The 19244-nt window shown below is 41.2% G+C and overlaps 1 long non-coding RNA gene across 2 annotated transcripts; it reads right to left on the bottom strand.

The window, feature by feature from the left end:
• Positions 1 to 5988: 5988 nt before the first annotated feature.
• On the bottom strand, positions 5989 to 18669 carry LOC130600355 (uncharacterized). Of its 2 annotated transcripts, XR_008972440.1 has the most exons (4): positions 17718 to 18669; positions 9529 to 9665; positions 6805 to 6876; positions 5989 to 6425 (listed from the first exon to the last, which is right to left on the bottom strand). It is a non-coding gene; the product is annotated as an uncharacterized LOC130600355 (long non-coding RNA). The 2 variants fall into 2 exon arrangements; XR_008972439.1 differs by having other exon boundaries at positions 5989 to 6876.
• Between the last annotated feature and the right edge of the window lie 575 nt (positions 18670 to 19244).

Here is a 19244-nt window from a genome sequence, read left to right as displayed (position 1 = left end):
GGGCTCAATTAGCCAAAATGGAAACAATTTTCATTCACTGCAATAACTCACTGTTCTGCTGATCACTCTCCAAATATACACTTTATTATGATATGCTGACCTCGGTGCCGCGGAGTGGCGAGGCTGGAAGGAGGCAGAGGGATCTCTCCAGCCCCCTTGGGCTGTAATTATTAGAAATTAATTGGGTTCAGGACCCTGGGTAGCATGGGTAAATTAATAGCTTGTCTGGTTGTTTAAATCCGAATTCTGAGCCCGCGGGAGAGCAGGGGAGGGCGGCTCTGCCTCCCCGACCCGCCCCGAGAGCGCGGTGAGGGCTGGGGCAGCGCGGCCCCGCCGGCTGATTCCCCTCCCGCTTCTCACCAACGCATTGTTTTCGGGGAGCTCTTTAGGGGTTAAAAATCAAAAAATAAAGATCCTGTATACTCGGAGCTGTCGTGCGGGAGTAAAAGTGAAAAGGGAGCCTTAGGCAAAAGGAAATTACTGCAAGCCCGCGTGACCTTTCCGAGAGGTAATCAATCAAGTGATCAACAGGGATATTTATCATTGCTAGATGGGGCTACTTTACAAATGCACGGAAAGGGGGGCGGGGGCGATACACACACAAGCATGAAAGTTTGGATAAACCCGAGAAGTCTGAGGACAAATGCAGAGACTTTAATGACAGGGAAGATGCATATTTTCTTTTCCGAGCTCTCGAAAGGAAAGGAAAGGAGAAAACTGCTCCCAAGTTTCCCAGCAGAAAATTCCTCCTGCGCTAGGTGGTCACATGGAAGCTGTCGCTTTGCTCAGCACTCCTGGGAAAGGCTGGGAACGACAGATGTGATTAAAGAAAAAAAAAAAAGAGAAAGAAAAAAGGCACCAAGTACAAGGGAAAATAATAGAGAGACTGAGGCTTTAATAACCGGACTCAGTGTTTGGGTTTATGTAATGTGTTTTTATTTGCTGGCTCGAAACTTGGAGGCTGCGGAGCTCTGTCCTGCCTGCCTCTAGTCCCCGAAACGGTTAACTCCGAAAACAAAACAAACCCCCCCACCTCATGCCCCCTGCTATATGAAATCAGCGATCTGGTTCAATTAAACTTGCTCTCCGTAGCATAAAGCATCCACCACAATACAGGCAATGAAAACCAATAATAAAAGCCCATGCATTTTCTGCACAGTTTCCTTCTCCCTTGTAAAACATGCCGTCGTGTAAGCACCAGACATTTAATTTTGCTTCCTATAACTTACCGGATTCCTTAACAAACCTGGTTTGACCACTTGGGGTTTGGCTGGGGGGAAGGGGGGGGGGGGGTGTGTTTCTTTTGCACGGTGCTTCACGCACACGCCTGCACAAAGCCTTCGTTTGCGTCCCGTGCCGGTGCCTTTAAACGACTTCAGAGGTGAGGGAGCAAATGTTACCCCCCCCGCTCCCCCCCGCCCCCTTTAACCCAGTAACGCTACTCGACCCATCTTTGGAGAGAAATCCGCAGCGAACGACTGCGCGCCCGCGGAGGCCGGCTTTGCCTGCGACAAGAGCCGTGATGCCTGGCGGAGCCGCGCGGTTGCAGCCGCCGCCAAGGCTGAGGCTCGCCCCGACCCCTGCGCGCGCGCCCTGCGGTCTGCGGCGCCCCCTCGTGGCAGCGACGGGACACTACAGCATGTGGGCCGGTCCAGGGTGAGAGCGCGGGTGAACGCCCCACACCGGGAGCTGTCAGGAGCCAGGAATAAAATTAGCCCACAGTGGGATTTCGTGGGACACACGTCTGTGGCCTCGTACAGACACCCTCCCGAAGCAAAGCTGGCTCCAACTTTCCACAGGCCTGGAACTATCCTATCCCTGGTGAAGGTACCACTGAAAACACAAGTGCTAGGAAGAATTAGATGCATCCATAGGTTTGAGAGCCACAAAGAGAATACCAGTAAGACCTGCAAAATACTCCATTGGAAGCATTTCCCCCTGAAAACGGTATGGGATGCCAGCTATGAAGTAGATCTTGTTGGTGCCTGTAGGAAGGACTTGGATTTCCACCACAATGAGACTGAAACAAAAACTGGGAGGAATTACCAGGCTAGAGGCTATATTGGAAGACCAGGGTGGAGGTTGGTTTGACAAACAGGGACGTCAGAGAGCTGAATCTGCTTTTCTACCTCACTGCAGATGTTCTGGCCTCCTTTGCCCTGGTCCCTCGGTCTTGGCATTCCTCCGTTCCCTACCTGCAACAGAGAGAAGCTCCACCACAGCCAAGAGCTGGAGGTCTCTGGTTTGAGGTCCCACAGCCAGCTTGGTTTGCCATGGCCTCTGTTCCCACTAGACAATGGCAGTGCAGGACCATCACCAAGCACGCAGGTCCTGCAAATCAACCAACTGCAACCAAAACACTTGTCGAGGATTGACCAAAGAGAGGTACAACTGATACCCACAACCCCAGCTCTGGCCAAAAAAGTCACATCCTCAAGAGGCTACCCCCACTATGTCTTGCTCTTAAAGGAGAATCAGTGGACAAGTAATTGAAAAAATTAAAGGGGGGGGGGGGGGGAGTAATTACAGGCCATTAGAGAAAACCAAATATGTGCTGAATGTAGACAAAAAACATTGAAGAGGGGAATTAATAGTACTGCAAATGAAAAGGGAAAAATGTCAGCAGAGATCAGCAGAAAGTGAAGAGCCTATTAAAACCAAAAATAGAAACAATCAAAATCACAGAGAAACACATAAGGGGGGAGGAATTTGAAGAGCAGCCTGAAATCCAAATGAAGGAATGCAGTAAATTTTACTCAGTACTCAGCAATAGTTAAAGGTGATGTATGAAAAGAACTGAAGCCACACCACGCCGGTGGATCAGCTGGTGAGAGAAAACCTTGGTTGATTAGACTCAAGGGTGTTGTGATTCCTGCCGGTCAGGCTGTCTCCCATTACACAAAGTGAGCAGGGAAAGGCTAAAAAATCCTTGCAGAAGGTGAAATGGGGCTTTCTGGATTCTGCCATGATGTTCCCCTTCCTTTTTGGCAAAACCCAGTGGCTTCCCAGAAGGAAGGACTGGTGAGACATGGGCTTTGAGGAGCCACTGTTCCCTGTGGGCAGCACAATGTGAATGAGCTGTGCTCAGCTCGGCCGGGTCAGTAACACATGAAGGATGTTTTCTTTCACTAAAGTCACAGGCTGAAACAGGCCTGTTCAATGCCATGGAGGCTGGGGTGGTTATTAAGCTGTTTAAAGAAGGGGAAGGAGGTGGTATGTAATGGGGCAATGGCAGAAAGGCTTCCACTAGCAGTGCTGAAATAGATGAAATTTTAAGAAAGAACTGAAATCATCTGCTTGTGTCATGAGAGCAGTATTGTGACCAAGGACTGTTAGGATGGACAAATGTGGATTTTCCCTTTGTTGGTGCTTTACTTACTTCCATTCACAGCCGGGCAGAGAATGGGCTTCTTGCTTTCTTGCTGCTTGTCTTTAAAGGAACCGCAAAGGCAGGTTAACACATCAGCCTTTATCAAATCCACAAACCCATTTTTCCCTTTACAGCATAAGGAGCACATTCATATTTCACTCCCATTTCTCTCCAATACAAAAGCACAGGGTCAGAATTAATGAGTAAAGTATTTGTGTGATGTTTTATATTGTATTGGCATTTATATAGTGCTTTTCACAGGCTTCATGTCAAAACCCTTTACAGGGCAATAAATCATATACCTTTCCTGATGAAATCGTGTGTAGGCAATTGGGCACCTATCCCGCCCTCAGCAACATCCCGCGGGCGAGGCACGGAAAGTGTGCTGAAACCTGCAGAAGTGGGTCTGAAAAAAAGGGATGTAAGTCAGACCTTCTCCCCTTAATATCCTGCTACATGTTAAAAAGTCTTTAGAGCCCACTTGAACAGCCACAGGAAAGACCTCACCTTAACATGACAAAGCTTCTGTTACAGTCTGAATTCCCCAACATGCAAATTGAGTTGTGGGTCTTACACTTAACCCCAAGGTTTTTTTTCCTCTGAATTTAAACAAGATGTCCATTTGCATGGAAAATAAGGATTTTTCAATTTAGTTCGTTTCTAAAAATAGCATCCATTCACAAGAATGAACCCACACACCGAATTTTGGATCCTAGGCTTTCTGTTAGCATTCACAAATATCTCTCCTAACACAAAATTCGCAATGTGACAATGCATCTCTGCCCTGCTGGCGTTCGCTTTCTTATTTGCAGTTTTTCAGATAATGAAGAGTAATGAAGTTCTGAGAACTGTACACCCGATTAGACTGACTCTTTTATACATTTATTTGCATTCCTGACGTGTTTCCAAAGCCACTTTGGGGTAAGAAGGAAAAAAAATAGAAAGTCATTTAAAGTCTTTTTGGCGAAAGATGGCTGGGAGCCGCGGTTATGCTCCTTTGTCAGTCTGGGGGAATAACAGCACTTTGCCCATTTCAGAGCTTTTTGGGTTCCATCGGTGTCAAAGGAAGCTTTGCAGAGTGTCCCTCCTGGCAGAGTGTACCCTCTACCACTTGAGTGCAATAGCCCTGAGATTGCACAACAGCAATGGCTGAGAAGCAAGTGGAAAATCTTTGCAGTAGCTCAACACCATTTTAAAACCACTTTTCCACCTCCCCTATCTGTAGCACATGAAAACTGATAACATTCTGCACATACTGGCTGGTAGCTCAAATGCATTAGAAACCAACCTAGTTATGATTTATCAGCCGGAAGAGCTGTTAGAATAATTTCTAAGTGTGAAAGAATAAAAAAAAAAAAAAAATACTGTTGTCCACCAAACAGCCATTCAGATTACTTCATCTAAAATCAAAGTCATTCAGAAGTAAAACAAAAGTAAACAGGTAAAACCACATCGCTTACATAAGCTTATTAACTACCTATCTACTACTTAATGGTTCCATTAACTGCCACAGGCTACATTAGAAGTGGAGGGTTCTCACATCTTTTCGGAGGTCATTAATATCCTGTGAGATGGGAGCTGTACCTGTGCAGACACACTGCCATGTAGCAAACTAACTCGGCCTCTGCTTTTTTGGGAGAGCTGTATCACAAGCTCTTAACTCACAAGAGCTCAAATTCACGCCCTATTGTCGTGCTCTGCTGGCAATGTAGCATAATTTTATCTCTTGTTCCCGTCTCAGTGCACAACTTATTTAGTAGTTTAAAACATGATCTGTAAATAATACACACGCAAAGACTTCACTGAGATGGATAACAGTGATAATTAAAATGGTCTTTTCAGTGGGAGACACCATCAGCATCAATAGTTACAGCAGGATTTTAAGAGTAACCAACACATTAGTGCCTGTAAATTCTACTGTTTCTGGCAGTAATACATTCAAAGATCAAATTAGACTAAATGTTTGTTACAACGAACAAATTTATGTTAGCATTCAGGATTACACTCCCAGTCAATGTTTATTGTGCTTTTGATTATATATATTCTAAAGGTCTCATTTTCTTCTTTCCATCATTTTTTGATCAGTTTTGTTTAAACTGAAAGCCTTTTACTTTTCACTTTTAAAATTACTGTTTCTTCTTAAAACTTCCATCAGGTTACGGTCTCTGGAATGAGTACTAAGAAAAAGGAAACAAGCTATAATAAATTACTATCTAATCTAACCCATCTGACTGTTTCTAAGGTACCCATTATTGTGGTATCAAGGTTCTGGATCTCTGATAGCATGTCATCTTTGATCCTAAATTGGATCTCCGTCAACATTTTTAATTAAACATCTTATTTGATGCCTGCTGTAGCTGAGATGCAAATAGCATCACATAAAGAACAAGAGTTATGAGAGCAGGGAACCAAAAGTAATGGCTAGTTAGAGCATGTTTATTGCACCAAGCCAAAAACCCCCATCCTCCAGTCCCTGCTGAATCATAACGATAAGGTTCACAGTTCAAAGACACAGTAAAAACTATGTAGAAATGAAAAATGCTTTCAATTTCTTAAAATAAAAAGTGAAATTAAAAGTTTGTCAGAAGCAAATTTGAGGTACCCACAAAAAAAAAGCCTGAAATTTCTTTTTGCTGCTTTTGCCCTCCAGTGCCCAGCAAGTATCCTGCTCTCTTGCAGTCCTTCACTGGGAGCTCTGTTTAAGGCTTCCACCTTGGCTGAGAACAAACCACATTTGCTCCCTTTGGAAGGTATTTTCAAATTACTTTTTGCACAGGATCCATTAGTATTAAAGAGGGAATGCACGGACACATTTTATATAACTGTATTAGTAGCTGATTTGATAGCTATTGCTAAGCGACTTTAGAAGGAAGAATCTGTTAGAGCACTGCTATTTCAATTTGTGGAGCCTTCTATGAAAGTGCATATCATCCAACACCTTTCATCAATACAGGGCATCTACAGACAGCACTTACAGCTGACAGAAGTCGAGTGTGTTCAATTTCTTCCACATCAGATAGGAATTACTCCCTTGTTTTTTTTTATGTTGAGACTTCTGCTCAGAACGCAAGTACAGATACCATTGCTTAGAACTTTCTGCTAGATATGGAAACCCAAAAATTTCAATCACACTTAAACACAACATATATTAAAGCCCTGAGGTTCTAGACAAGAGCCATCAAGCACAGTGTCATGATACTTTGACTACCAAACAGTCCTTTTCCAAAACATTGTTGTAAAACTTTCTGAAATATTCCTGTTTGCTTTTCTATATTGTTTCTTTCATTCTGCACTCATCACCAGAATATATGCACAGTCTAATAGCACACTAAACAGATGTTCAACCATTCCCCCCCCCCCAGCATCTTCCCAGAGGAAGATGCGCATACTGAGTAGTGATTTGTAAGATTTATTTTTTCACTTTGATACATCACCATGTAAACTTATCACCACAAGTTCTCTGACAGCAATGCAGCCTAGAGGAGCAGCCTTTTGATATCTGCTGCCTGGAAGAAGGCAGAGTACAAACAGTAGTCATCTCACAGTTATCTGAAGTCAAAATTCAGCTCTTTCAGTTGTTACAAAGATAATGACCAAAGCAAACCAAACAAATTACAGCCACAACTGCAGCAAGCATTAAATAACAATAGACATCAGGCTCCAGAAAGAACAGATGAAATTTTCATTTGTTTATTTTACACCGTAGCTGGCATTTCTAACTGTAGTAACCAAAAAAGCCCATTAAGGTGACAAACTAAGTCAATCTGCAGTTTCCCTTAGTGCGGCAGACACAGCATCCATAAAGGGATCGGTTACAGCAGAGCCATCAGAGCCTGCCAGTGCCTCGCGATGCCACAGCCCAGGGCAGCTCTGAATCCAGAAGACCCTCCCTGATAACACAGTGATGCTCTACCCCATCTCATGTCTGAGAAAGAGCAGTCAGCACCTGAAGTAGGAGACTGGCTGAAGAATGAACACAAAACCCTAAAGCAGAGGCAGGAGAGCAAAGATATCATTTTTCTCCTTTCTCACATTTCCTAAGGTAACTGTGGTTTAGCCTTTTGGTTTTTATTTTTCAGGAAAGTCCTTGAGTCTAGCTCACAGCAGTCTTTATGGCTGAGAGCTCATTCATCAAGAGGAAAATCTCAGATGCAAAGTTCATGATGGACTGGTGAGGTGCAAAGTTGAAAGAGAAGAGAAAGAATTTTTCCCATCCCAGAAATAATTTCAAAGTTTCAAAAGCCTTCCCAATTGCAACAAGATGAACTTAGAAGTAGGATTTGTTTGTTGTTTGGGGTTTGTTGTTTGTTTTTACAAAAGCACAGGAAAAGTCTAACAACATCATAAGCCATAACCAGGGCTCTCCTGGAATGTGAAGACTTTGGGGGTTAAATCCTTCTCAGACAGGCGGATTAGGGTTAGAGCACAATCCCTCTACATTCTAGCCTGAACACAAACTTTTTATTACAGAAGTTTCACTGAAACTGGCATGTTCCCACAAAATGTTTCAGTGGTGAGAAATAGAGTTTCCAAGTATTAAGCACTGCTGAACAATTCCCAATCATTTCTAGCCAGTGAGCAAGGCAAATGGTTTATTTTGCCATGAGTGGAAGTGGTGCTGTAAGGTCATGCAACTTGTTTGTGCATCCTCACTGCTAGGTGCCTAAAATAACACAGGGTTATTTTCCAATGCATTTCAGCAGTTTGAACTGCAAATGCTGCATTAAAGCAATGAGCATGGCTACAGAACACAGAGAGAAAGCTACCATGACAGCCTTTCACAGCAGTCTCTATTCCCTGCATATACATACATACTTGTTCATGATGTGTGAAGACATTTTGGAAATAAATCTTTCACAAGTATTTACTATTTAAACCTATATGCTTTTAAAAGTGGGGTGGAATACAGCTTTCACCTGTGGCACTTAGCACTTGCTTCTTGTTCACATGTTGGGAAAGGAAAAGAGAGGTTCTTATGTTGGCTGAAATTAAGTACAAGATGCTAACTCCCTGATTTGTCAAAACTCAGTCCGTCTGCAGGAGAAATCCTGAAAAGGCACTGGCTAACACAGCACAAATGCAGTCACAAATGCAGTCACGCCTGTCATGGAAAGTTTGGTGGACACCAAACCAAAGGATAACGTGAGTCACCCTGTCAGTTTGGCGCAGCTGGGTATTCTGGAGAGCATTTACTTTGCTTAACCAAACTTAGAAGTGTGGCTGTTTCAGAAGTCAGGGGTGCTGAGTCAGCACTTTCAGATATCACTCTATCAATTGTGAGTACTGGATGCATTTAAATGTTTCATATTAACATCCCCATGCTAAGTTTACACATGCTTCGCCTTATTATACTCAGTCTGTAATAACAGCTATGCTTTGCAGTTAGAATGCATCTGTCAATCCACGCTAACTCCCATCTTTTTCCAAATTAATTTGCTGTCCCCAAACAGGCAACACAACACCTGCGATTATCCCAACAAAGCACGTACTGCTAGAGTAGAATAGCAGGAACTTTCATCGGCTGCTCTCAAAGAAAACCCAGCTGAGCAAGAGAAATCCTGCTTTCTCTCTGAAGAAGATCTTGTGTGCTTAAAACAAACTGGAAAGAACTTGAATACTTCACATAATTTTTAATCAATTCTACCTAGACACACAGCAGTCTGAGAATCTATAGAGTTCTATATATAACCTCCTTACGTTTCACTATTTACATTGTGTTATTCTCTGGCTATTTCCCAACCTTATTCATTCACCCTAGAGATCAATTTATGCACCAAAATAAAGTGTGATCTTATCTTTGCACTGTACAGAAAACCTAAACAAAATTTCTCATGGGAGGCAGGGGTTAAGGCACTGGACTGGGTGTCAGAGAAGTGGTGTTCTATTCTTGGCTCTACTGCTCACTTGCTGTGGGAGCTTGTAGAGCAAGATATAGAGCAGGAATGGAGACTCCAGCCAATAAATTCCTCCTCTGTAACTTCTCCTCTTTCATTATGCACGAGAGTGAGTTTTTCCAGCATTCAAGCATACATCTGAAAGCTGGGGAAACATGACTCAACCAAAATACAGAACCAGCAGAGAAAGAAAATGAGTGGAAAACATCAATTACAAAGTTTTCTCGGGCGCCTCTGAAGTACTGAAACAGAATCTCTACTCACACAGTGAAGATAGAGGACCAAATCAGCCCTGGTTTCAGTAGGCACACCTCCAACTCTTGCACCAGATGGGCACAGGGGCTGACTTTGGCCTGCTGTACTGCTACTCCCTGATCCATTTTCTGCTTCAGGCAAGTTTTCTGAGATAGCAAACAATAAAGACTCAGGTCAGGGGGGAAGAGACTTGGGTTTGTTTTTAAAAAAATAGGAACCAACGCTTTGGTTTTTAAATAAGCAATCTGACTTTTAAAAAAGAATAATAAAAATAGAATTTATTAGGGCAACTTTGATTCAAAAGCCGTAACTAAGACTACATCCGGATCTGGAATAGCTAACAAACTGCCTAAATTAAGAATGACAAACTCTGAGTTAACTCCTACTGGAAGCAGTATTTTCATGCTTTTCAATAGGAACAGACTAGGCAGCACTTCTTCCTTTAGGTAAGAGCTGTGACCTAATGCACAAAAGTTGCTACATTTCTTATCTGTTTGGGAGAACTGAAGAAAAAATAAGCTTGGAATTCCCCATTTAGGCATGGCTGGGGCCAGGCTCTTGTACCACTGTACCGGCTAATGATTGAAGAGCTAGATTTTTGCAACTGTGATGTTCTGTGTGTATAACACATCGTCACGAAACTGATTCAACCTGGCCTTATTTATTTTTAACTGGTTTACCACCTACTCAGAGAATCTGCACCACATTCTGCTCTTAACCATGTTCTAGATGTTTGGTGTATTCTCGACTCAGTTGCTGACAGCTTTACAGCCCGGTCTTGGACCCTTCAGGCTCACAGAAACAAAGCACTAACCTAGTGGTAGAATATTGTTCAATATTAATTTTTTTTCTAAATTTTGCATATGATACATGGGAATAGCATATACCTTGTTTTAAAACTCAAAGACTGACAAATAACCTCACAAAGCAGCTGCTGTACGGTGTCAGTTCTCAGACGCAGGGAACACAGGTTCTACTATATAATAAAACATACTCCCTTGGACAATACAGGGGAAAAAAAATCTTATTCTGACAATTCCTGAAAATGCCAAGTTTTCAGAAACTTTTGGTCTGAAAGTCAGACCCAGTAGGACTCCTTTAAGGTGACCCAATACATGATATATCCAGTGATAAGTGATTTATCAGAAGTGTTAGCAGTGAACTCTGGTCTCCTTAGGTAAAAAGTGTTTTTTCCTTCCTCCTTTATCATGTCAAACCCCTATTTTTTGTTTTCCAGAGCCTGTAACAATCTCAGTCAGTTGCTCAGGAAGGAGAAGTAGCTTCTTGATATGTAAGAGCAACCTCTCCAATTTCATACTTTCTAAGATTGTCTATATTTTAATTGATGAAATATTAGGTAACCAAAGTCTTTAATCTTTACTCTAAGTGCAATGCACACTTGCTACGTTAACAATTATTTCTTAATAAAATGTAACTATGTAAAATTCAAGGCAGTCTCAGAGAATGTGCAACTGAAACCGTTAATATACCTGAGGGATTATTTCCACACTTATGTATATTAGGCATTATATAAAATACAGGATTTCCTGGGACATTATCAACAAATGAGATTTTTTTTTTTAAACCTGCTTTTTACTGATTGCATTATTGAATTCAATTTTGTTAGTTTGAATCTTCTGGGAAAGATATGATTTTAATAAAGCATAAAAGGTTTGCCTAGTAGCTGGCTGTTGGCTTTTACTTGATACTTAATGTAATCTGTAATTACTATAGCAGCTCCTATGTTGGCTGGTGTGTTAAGGTCACTGGAAAGCTATACCGTGTTGTACTTGCTGTATGAGAACATCCTTCTGGTGACTGATGGCTACACCCTATGGAAATGTTTTAATTTTGCCCTTGAAGCATGCCTTTAAGGAACACTGTCAATATGTGTATTTCCTTGGCAAGCAGTACATGGTCTTCAGGAATCTGTAGACAGCCTGATACCTGTCTTTCTACCAATGAGTGTTCAACTACATCTCCTTTGAATTACAAATCTGGTTCTCAAGTCTTCAACCAATGAATTTACGTACCTCTTATTTATTACAAAGTTCTCATTTAAAAGGCACATTTTACCTTGCACACATGTTAAGATGGAGAACACTTGAAGCCCTCACTAAAACAAAAAAAAAAAGGAAAAATGTGTTGCAGGACTTGGCTTCAAGAAGGTAGGTTCTCACCTTTTTAAGTATACTTCCTTCTTGCAATGATTTTTTCTTTAAACTGTATTCCTGAACTATCTGAAACACTTGGCCAGAACTTACAGTTGAGAAACACACTTAAAGCATGATTTGAACTGTCTTATATTACAACACTGAACTATATTTTGAAGGAGTTTAACATTACCGTGCTGTAACCAAGCCCTGTGACACAGCAGGCTTGCAAGCAAGTCATCTGCAGCTTTACATGCCACCTGTTTCAGGGGTACTGCTGAGATAAACTTGAAAATAGAAGCAAAATGCTGGAAATATTCCAGAACTGCAGTATCCCTATATTAAACTTGGACTTTATACCTATAAGATTTCCATGAAAAAGACTGACAACTAAAACAATGGTCAATATTAATCACAGAATCAACAATTTAACTATTAGTCTAGTCCACATGTGTTTATGATTCCCACTGGATGTAAACCAACTTTGTGTCCTGGTGATACAAGTCTGCTACATTAAAAATGGCAATCCCAAGAGAAAAAAAAATCAGTATGGAAAATCCTTTGATTGGGGAATGATAAATCAACTTGGTAGAAAAATGGAGGATTCTGAAAAGCTGATTAATGGGTAATTTTTTTCTGTACTGCATAACAGTTTCTGTACTAGATAACATCACATGTAGATTCTATACCTTTAGTTCAGGCAAATTGCTCACGGAAAAGTTCTTGTGCTTTCACAAGGAAAATCAGGAGCAAAGGCCCACTTGTCATTTACCAGGATTTCCCATCCATTTGGATATTTTCAGATTCACAGTTGCTGCTCTCTGAATGCAGTCAGAACACTGATTTATAAGCCATACAAACAGAAATTTGTAAAATATTTCATCATACTATTTTGGTATTAAAAACAGAAATCATCTTTACCTCTAATAAACAAAACAGAAAAGGCTCCCTGAAATAGGTTTTAAAGATTTTTTTTCAGTACAGAACTTCATGGTTAAGCTAGTTGGTTACCTATTTTCTCAGTGAAATTCATTCACTTCATGTTCACTAAACAACCTGCTGTTCTGTGGAGATGGGTCTCCCCATCTCCAGTCCTAGCTTGGAGTGACTGTGGTTTACTCTACCTTCCAGCTTGCATTAACAGCAATGTAGATTCTTCTCAGGACCAGATGCATTTAAACTGTCAACAAGAGTCAAGAGGAATTTTTGTAATACCAATTCGACTTAGCTGTTATCACAAGTTTAAACCTGCTGCAAGACCAACACAGATGGAAACTAAACATAGTCATTCATGTCTAATGAAAAAACACTGCTCGCTGTAACTGCTAAATGACTAGCACAGACAAATGAACCTCTGCCTTTGAACAAGCCTCCAATAAAATTAATTTTGTTGTACTCATCAGCTGTGTTGTAGCTTTCTCATTGTCAGAAAAAAAACACAGAGACACAAATGAGAAGCTGAGTAAAAAAAAACACCTAATATTTCTATAGCTGCTAGGGCCAAGTCTGTGGGTTTACTTTTTGCTATAAATAAAACCAATCTAAAAACAACATTAATACAGAAGTGCTATTGAACACATCAGTGAGAACCCCCCATTACCTGTAAGGCCACTACTGTAATCCCCAATAATCTCTTGGGAGCAGAATCAAAGGGCTACAGCATGCAACTTCAGTAAAAAAAATCCAGGCAGAATAAACAGAGAAAACATGAAAACAGTGATTTACTGGCACTCTGTTTGAAAGGAAGAGTTAAATTAATACATGAAAAGATCCTATTGGCTCTGACTTGTCTGGGTTATTAATTGAACACCTTCTTGGAAACGTGTAGATAAAGACGTGTATCTTAGAGAATATGAGATAAGAGCAAAAGGAAAGGGAGAGAAATTAGAAGTTTTGCCAGCTCCCCTTTAATTGACAAGCTAAGGTTGTTCAAAGCTGCCTGGAGGAGCATAGTATGAAATGCTAACTAGAGTGTGGGCTAAAGATGCAGAAGATTACAACTTCAGGATTATACTTAAACATAGATATCTTTAGACACAGAAGAGGCTGTAAAGCCAGCTGAACGATATAAAGCTGTTCTAAAACAAGACAAATGTGTACTTCATGTGTTATAAGCAGTTCAAGCTGCTTCCTGTGATGAAAAACATGGACTATATGGCAGACATACTATAGCTAAGTACAACAGATCCCATGATACAGTTGTTTAAAGGAATATTAAAGTGATGAAAGAAGTGATGGAATTCTGCTCTTTAGGAGGCTCAGAGGCTGAACCAGATAGAAAAGGTTTAAGCATGTGGACTTGGTAAATTTTCCCCAAAGTTGCGACCTAGAAGACAAGTTTTATGTATGAAAAACCTGGCCCCTCCAAAAACAATACAGCTCCATGGGTCTATTGCCCAGAGCAACAGGAGCAGGGGATGATATGGCTTAGCACTGCTTACCCACAACATCAACAGGAGGTCAATATCGTTATTGCCATTTCACAGATGAAGAACACAAGAAGCTCAGAATAGCACATCTGGAGTCAGCAGCAGTCTTGGGACCAAATCCCCTTCGTCACTTTGTTTCAGTCTGTTTCTATCCTTTCTGCCTTTTGTCCCCCATAGAGCACAGTGAAGTGTCCAACTGTACAATTCAGATAATACCAACACAGTAACAAGAAACAACCTTATTAAAATACTAATTGCAGCACTAAAAAATTTTCTATGAAATTATCACAACTGCCAACATTCCATCATTAATGTACAAAAGTCTGATTATCTTTTCAATAAAAACAGAGAAATTCTAGCCTTTAAACTTGTTATCACTGCAAAACAGAATGCCATGATAATGCATAAGAACTTTGGTTTGCAGCTGTAAAATTCCCAAAAGTCTTGTGACTCTGTTGTAATTTTGTTATAGATGATTACCTTCCTCACACATAACTCCCAAATTCACTTTTGGGAAACAAAGTATATATCCCACAAAAGCAAACAATCAGTTCTTTAATAAATGAGAAACATGGAAAGCAATTTTTCCTACAACACACTGCTGAATACTAGAATGGGTGACATTTGCACATCTGGTTTCAAATTATACAACGCATTTTTAGAGGCAAAAGTGAAATCGAAGATCTTCAAATGCTGATCTCTGACACTATTTTCAAGCGGTCAAGGTGAAAAAATATTTGTCAAGCTGAATCCTAAAGCTTATAGATAGGAAATAAAACTCGTTGTGTAAAGTATGCGTTAATTAGTTTCTCAACCAAACATAAGCTGAAAATGCTACCATTTTAAGCAAACTTGAAAAGGAGTAAGAAAATCTAATGCTAACCACCATTCCTTAATCACTTGAAAAATGCATTTCGAAAAACCTTTTCACATAGGAATGACAATTCATTATAGTACTTTCCTGGGAAACTTAAATAGCATCTTTTAAAATTTTTGCTTTAAACTGGCTTCTAAAAAAAAAAAAAATTTATTTAAATCACAAAGTTTTCTATTCAATGGCAGTTTATCTGTACTCAAAAAATAGGAAAAGTTTTTACAAATAGCTTCAATTACATTCCTACCCAGGAATGATTTTACTTGCATTATCAAACCCTGTAATATGCGCTGAGTTCCACTCTCCCGTTTTACAAATGAATGGCTACTGCCATCTACCGTTGAAAAAGAGATTATCAACAGCAAAAGCACATCCAACAGCCCTTCAGAGGCTACACAGAAAACAAAGACTCCACCAAGCCCAGGGGAGCAGCTTACCCTGTTGAAATCTCTGAAACACACCATTCGACTGACCAAAGAGAGTTAGAAAAAAGGCTCTTCTCCTCTTGAACCACTATCATTTTTATGTCTGAAACAACTGGGAACTACACATGAAGCCAAACATTCTGACAACTGGGTTTTATGGATTTGAGGGTTTGTAAGACTGTCCCAATGACTGCGGCTACACATGAATACACACAAATTAAAATATTAATTAATAAAGATTAATTTCAAGATACTATTATGCCCAAGTTACAAACACTCCTCTGCAACCTGAAAGCTATAAATGCATAAGGTAAAAGTCACCTTCCAGCTCTCTATGCAAAGGCCACACAACATAGAATTCTTGCTTGAAGAGGGACCTGATCTGACCCACTGAGCAGGTCAAAGTCACCGAGCATGGGACCAAGACCCAGAGCTGTTCTTTCAGGCTCTCACATAAGTTTAGCATTGCCTGGGGTTGGTTTTTACAAACTTCTTTTGCATAAAATTACTTCCCCCCCTGGGTGTGTTAAGCTGAATACAGGGAGCTGGGCAAAGGAAAGCATGGTAATTTATTAATATGCTTAAACCATCTTTAGTCTATACTCTCAGTATTTACAAAGATTTAATTGTGTGACTTCAATTTACCACTGAATTATTATATAAAAATTATTGAGATATATGCTTCCTCCATTCTCTCTGCTGATGATATCCAGCCACATTTTGAAAGTACCCCTTGTTGAGGCAATCTACAAACAGAATTAAGGTAGGGTTCTATTAATGTTTGTCAGAACTATCAGAGGTTAAACAGCCTTTGAATTAAACCATTCTTTACTCTTTGATAATTATTATTTCTCCTTAAGACACTTTTTGTTGTCTCATGACCAAGGTCAGCTTGAACTGTTTTGTTAGACTCAATACAGTACTTCAATTTAACTCTGCTTGTACTGTTCTTTCACAAAGTCTGCACGCACTGTCACCTCTGCAAACAATTTTTGGAAACATTTAGCAGAACTTTCAGTAAGTGAGAAGGCTCCAGCTTTTCTGTTAGTGATTCCAAGTACATAGCAAATTGTACTTTAAATTTAAACACAAAGTCATACCAGCATGTGAATCTATACTAATTTACTTCAGTTTGTCTATCTTTGCATATAATCCTCATGAAGTAATATAAATATGCCTTATTTTGGTTTGTTGTGCACTGGCACATCCCATACAACCCAAACAATTGTGCCTGTTTTTAAAACAATGCAAGAAAGCTAAAATGCAAACTGGAAACAGCTCAATGAAAGCAATGCAAGATAAAGTACTGCTGCTGTCGTATACAACAAGCTCTTCAGATAGTGGAAACACATTCTTGTTGAGATCAGGAAAGGTAATGACCCTGAGAGATGACTGAAGGCAGAGACCAAGGTAGAGGCAAGAGTGGAACACAGCTCAAAACCTCTGCACACCACATAGTGCCACAGCTGGAATAAACTGCAGCCGAGATTTCATGCTTGGAAACGTGCACTTGAAAAATGTGGTAATGGGGGTCATACCACTCATCCCCTTCATCCCCCCAGGGACCCTAAATCTGCTGGTTCTTGAAATATCCTCAGAAGATGGCTACTTGCAGAAGCACAGCGAGATTATACCATCTGCTACCCCACCAAGTCTAGCAGACCTCCCAAGCGATTTTATCCACATTGTGCTGGGTGTTTTTTCCTAGGTTCTCCACAGAAAGGGAGCAATTTCCCACATAGACAGAAAACTCTAGGGTTTGGTTAGAAATAGCACACTTCAAAGATGACCATGCAAAAGGAAGACGTCCCCATGCATATATTAGCAGAGTGCAGTGAGGGCATTTCATCCTGCCAGGGCAGTCCCAGTGCTTTGTCACCTTTGGCCAAGGCACTTCCCATGTACACAAGCTGAAATGATACGTGGCATATGACTGATGTCAAACAGCAAAAACATCCTCAAGCAGATGTGAGCATAACACCCTGCAAAGTCCACCAGCTAAACATTTGTTACAGAACCTGCTGACAACTTGATGTTAATTTCTGAGCATCTGACACCTGACTACAAGTCACCCAGCATGCACAATCCTCATTCCCAAACCACCTGAACAGCAGCCCAGAATATGAACTTCAACAACAGGCTTTCATAATTTTATTGAGAACAAGTGCTCCTCTTCTCCCAAACATCATCACCTCCCTCTGTGTCACTTTGTGCACTGCTAGCATTGAGGGTAACATTCTTGGTGCACACAAGCTTCAAACCAACCATCAGATATTTAAAATCAAACAAATCTGTAGATGTTAACAAGAGCACTTACGCTCTGCAGGGAAGAAAAACCACTTCATGTCAAGTGATTGAAACATGGCACTGAGGTGGACCTGCTGACTCTCACAGATGACTGCGGCTTACTGCCAGCTGAGTTCTGCTTAGAAAAGAGCCTTCAAATACTATTACTTTGACGCACCAAGGCTGCAGCCACTTGCAAATGGTTTTAAACTCTTCAGGGAAGAAAATGCTGAGAGCTTCAGATTCCTAAAAAGTCAAAGTAGCTATTTTTTTTTATTTGACAGCTTCACTGGAGCCAGAAGGCAGCTGCAGGCTGTTCAGAAACAGTAGCAAGCTGTAGCAGCAACAGCTATGTTTATTGTAGTCTCCATGACAATACCACATCGCACAAAGTTTTCCTTCCTACCATCAATAAACAGAAGGAAAAGTAGATCAAGTCCTCCATTTCTAAACAGTTTTTCTATGACACGTGGATCTGCAGAGCACACACTTCCTCATGCATGCAGAAAATTGGCAGTTTAAGCTTACAGCCTCTTTCAGAAGTGACAATGAAAGGAGAAAAATCATGGTAAATGCCACAAAATCAGATATATTAGGAAACAAGAACTTTTCTCAGGGAAACAAGACTTGAGAGACAAGGAGAGTTTTCTTTTGAAAAGTAATGTACTAAGCACATGAAATATTTCGGCTTTGCATGTTTAGTTGCAAGACTGAAATAATTATTTGATGCTAAGTGAAAGCTGTTGCTAAGAAACAAGATAAAACAATGAAAACGCATTGGTTTCAAATGAGAAAGAACACTACTGATGGCAGAGCCAGTGTTAAGTTTTAGCTAAATTGGGTTTATTAAGTGACATTCAGATTCCATTACCAGAAAGGAGCTATACATCTTCAGGCGTGTGATGTCGGACTCTCCCACTTCTACTTACTCTGGCAACAGAAGGTTTCCGTGGAACAGAAGTGCAAAAAATTAAGTGCCCAAGTGCACTTCGTGGTAAGAATGAAAAAAAACCAAACCCCACAAGGCCACAAGATGGCACTGGTCAAACGCCCAGGAAAGAATTTAAAGGTTGGTAAAATATGAGCACTGCGGCATGACCAAACCCAGCTTCTAGGGCCATGTCTGCTCCCTGCCAAGCCGAGGCCTGCGGTGGGTGCAAGAACGCACGCATGCCGACTTTTCTGATAAACTTTCTCTATGTGGTTGATGCTGGCTGCAGAAGCACTGAAACAGTTTGGCCTATGGCAAGCAATCCCACCAGAGGCAACCAAACAGCGTGTTCCCATGGTGGCAAGCAGCCCAGCCCGGGCTCTCTGCACTGCTCCGTGAGGGAGGCAGTGCTGTGGCTGGGCATTCCACAGGAGCCCCCTGCTACACGGCAGGGCCGAAGCCTCCGCACTGGGAGGAGCGGCGGGGGGGCAAGCCCCAGCACTGCTCCCTGCACAACCCGTTCTTCTGCACTGCAGCAAAATGCTTGTCGCCAGCTCCCCGTACCCGGGGGCTTGCGTCCTTTTGCAAATTCAGCTCCACACTTCTAAACCGGAGGAGTAAAATAAA

This window comes from Pezoporus wallicus, unplaced genomic scaffold (genome assembly GCF_028554395.1).
Source record: "Pezoporus wallicus isolate ANWC-B61680 ecotype Strahan unplaced genomic scaffold, APGP_CSIRO_Pwel_v1 contig_6899, whole genome shotgun sequence".
Classification (NCBI taxonomy): domain Eukaryota; kingdom Metazoa; phylum Chordata; class Aves; order Psittaciformes; family Psittacidae; genus Pezoporus; species Pezoporus wallicus.
The sequence above is the reverse complement of the archived record's forward strand: the minus strand, read 5'-3'. Positions and strand labels throughout refer to the sequence as shown.